Raw genomic sequence first — 3,217 nt, forward strand, 5'->3', positions numbered from 1 at the left:
AAAGCCTTGTAAAACATGGGGGGAAGGTTCGATCTCCAGCTAGTCGGGGGTAAATCAGATGAACGAAAATGAATTACACGAACGTTGAAAAAAGTAATCGGTTAAATATATTTAGGCGCTCAGCGTAATCCTGCGGGTTTAGCGCTTCCCCTTGATTATAATATTTAGGCGAATGTTAACTATACAGATAATCACTTTTCCTCCCTTTCTCTTGTTTCGTTCACTAGTTACATATTTTTTTTAGCTCTCTCCCTAAACCGGTTTATAGAAAGCCTAGCCTTGACCTGATCAGGCAACCAGTTCCACTTCTTTATTGCTGTGTAGTCACTTGAGGTCTTGTCACCTACACATACTAAAAAATTGTGTTCACTCTCCCTAGAATCATCCTGGCTTTGCTTCCTAACCTTGATGACACTTGCTGTAAGATATTCTGGACACTTGTTAACAATTTTGCATACATAACCGAGCGTCAGTTGCTTTACAGTAACTTATTTAATGTATGTCGTTTATATAACATTTTTTTTTAAATAACACCGAATCTAACTAGAGCATCCTAGCCTACAACCTTGCTAAAATTAACCGCGGGATTTCAGCAAGGTTGTGGTGGTAGGGGGTTGTGGTAAGGGGTAGAGAGCAGGGAGGAGGAAGGCATCTTGATGCGAGGCTGGCTGCCTTTTTAAAGCATTACATTAACTCTTTAAGTTTGCATTTACTTCCTACTGCCGTGTCATGGGTGTTCGTCCCGAGTCTCCGCCCTCTGGGTTTCCTGGGTTGGACAGTCTAAGTTCGTTACGTTGGTGGGGAGGCGCTGAACCCAAAGGGGTCATAAGGCGACTAGGGGAATGGGAGGTAGTCGGGTTGGATCCAAGGAACGGGAGAATGGATGTAACTCCTTGGATCAAGGTTGATGGTTCCAATTCCTTGGATGATGACGGCCACTCCCCCGACCCTGACCAGCTAGGTGGTGTGTTGTAGTAACCTCACCTCACCTACTACAATTCCTCATCTCAACTCCCACCTCACCTCACCTCACCTCACCTCACCTCACCCACTACACTTCACACTTTCTCTTCCCTTCACCCTCAAGAGGAAGGGTTCTTTATCCACTGAATTGTTGTTAAACCTCTTTCTTGGATCAATCGTGTTTGCCTCCCATTCCACAGGCGATGCACGACCCCCTAAGAGTTTAACGCTTCCATATAAATATAAATTTCGTCACACACACACGTCTTCAGGTCACGTCTGAGACAGTGTAAAATAGCCAACCTTCACTTCCTCCTTCACAACCCAACGCTTGAACTCGCCTACTTGTGGCTGCTAAGGGAGGGGGGGGGAGTCGAATCACCGCTCCTCCCCATGTTCTTTTCTATTTCCTGCCCTTGGGGGTTTATCGCTTAGTTTTGACTAATAATTTTCTACTAAAAGCCCCCCTCCCCCCCTTTTTTGGACAGTTCCTAAACTTAATCACCGTGATGCAAACTCATACATCGCCTGGGTTCACACGACACAGACAATAATCTTTATTTCCACAAGTACATGTACAAGGTATACAGTCCTAGCTGACATAGTGACATACTGCTATATAGAAAGCCGATTGTTATGTTGAGCATTTCGGGCAAATTAGGTCAATTTTGTCCCAGGATGCGACCCCCACCAGTCAACTAACACCCAGGTACCTATTTTACTGATAGGTGAACATGGACAGTAGGTGTCTTAAAGAAACACGTCTTAATGTTTCCACCCGTACCGGGGATCGAACCACGGACCTCGGTGTGTGAGTTAAGTGCGCTACCAATCGAGCTACGGAACACATGTAATTTGTTGCAAGATGCATGTAACCTCTCTTAATCTCAGTCTCACAAGACATGCAACCTCTCTCAAGCTCACTATCTCTCAAGACACGTGTAGCCTCTCACAAGACACATTAACCTCTCATAAGCTCACTATCTCACAAGACCCCAAACACTTCCCGAGTTTCTAGTTTAAGGTAGAGACTTGAGACCAACGTACACTTTAACACGCACTTACCAGAGTGCAAGGTTGATCTATCAGTCACTCCAGACAGTCGTCCGTGTAAAAAGAGTTTTCCCCTGAGCAGCGACACTAACCAACACGTCCGGACTAAAGATTACAACTGCTGCCACCAGCAGCTCCAGCTGCTGAAATATTCCCCACCAATATCAGCTGTTCTGGCACCATACTACCAGGCCAAACTTTCGTACCGCGCGCCTCTCTCTCTCAATAATAATAATAATAATAATAATAAGCACCCAAAGAGGTAATTTTGTCTTTTAGGCAGAAGAATTAACTGGGCCTCTGCGCTGCTGAATTGTTTATCATCCTAATGGCACTATGGTTAACTCATGGCACTGAACTTACCGATTCCGTGTCATGACTGAAGTCTCTCATATGTATTCCATCACATATTAAATTACTCCATCATGATAAAATTGATAAGTCAGCCGGAGTACCCTGAAGGATAATGCAGAATATAACTTCGGTGCGTCTGTGTCAAGCCTTGGGAATATTATTAAGAAGAAATAATGAAACTGATGTTGTAGTGGCCAGACTTAGGCTTGGTTACAAGTGCTTTTGACAGTTCGGCAGACACACACAGATGATCATTCTAAATGGACCATATATAGTCAGCCCTGTGGTCATTATCTTGAACTCTTATGCACTTTGTTCTCTTATCAATGAATATAAAGGCAGTATAATAACCTATGTGACATGTCAAGATATCTTGCTAATGAAAATAACATACCAGACATAAAGCAAATATCCTAAATTTCCTCGTAACAGATAAATCAATTGTATATATAAATTCAGATGTGCTCCTGCTAACTTTTTTTTGAGGCCTAGTTCCTAGGATTTTTGTGTATCCACACATGCACTTGAGCTACCGTCCACAGGATTGATATGGGTTACGCAAAAAAACAAACCACTTCGGTGTAAGATGGCAGATACATCTTGCTGCTTCTACTTACATCTAGTTCATGCTTCACGTGTAGTTGTATATATATGTGTACACACTCGTCTGAGTTATCTTCTAAACCCTTAACGTTTTTTGTTAATCTACTGCGGTGGGCTGCATCCTGGGAAAGAGCCTAAAACAATGGCCCCCTTTCATTGGTAATAAGCCACACTGCATGAGTTTTTTGGGTTAACCCTGGGATGGTAACCCTCTGAGTTTATTATTGATAGTCTTGGCTGGTCA

At 43.2% G+C, this 3,217-nt stretch overlaps 1 protein-coding gene across 4 annotated transcripts in view; it reads right to left on the bottom strand.

Annotated features, from left to right (window-relative positions):
* LOC138855208 (uncharacterized) overlaps window positions 1–2,181 on the bottom strand; it is a 279,887-nt gene extending 277,706 nt beyond the window's left edge. The window contains exon 1 of one of the 4 annotated variants that reach the window (XM_070103287.1): window positions 2,029–2,181. The gene's annotated coding sequence lies outside the window, so the exon portion shown is untranslated. The remainder of the gene's footprint in view (window positions 1–2,028) is intronic. The other 3 variants (XM_070103276.1, XM_070103267.1, XM_070103297.1) reach the window with 3 other exon arrangements.
* Window positions 2,182–3,217: the final 1,036 nt, after the last annotated feature.

Source organism: Cherax quadricarinatus, chromosome 5 (assembly GCF_038502225.1).
Source record: "Cherax quadricarinatus isolate ZL_2023a chromosome 5, ASM3850222v1, whole genome shotgun sequence".
NCBI classification, from domain to species: domain Eukaryota; kingdom Metazoa; phylum Arthropoda; class Malacostraca; order Decapoda; family Parastacidae; genus Cherax; species Cherax quadricarinatus.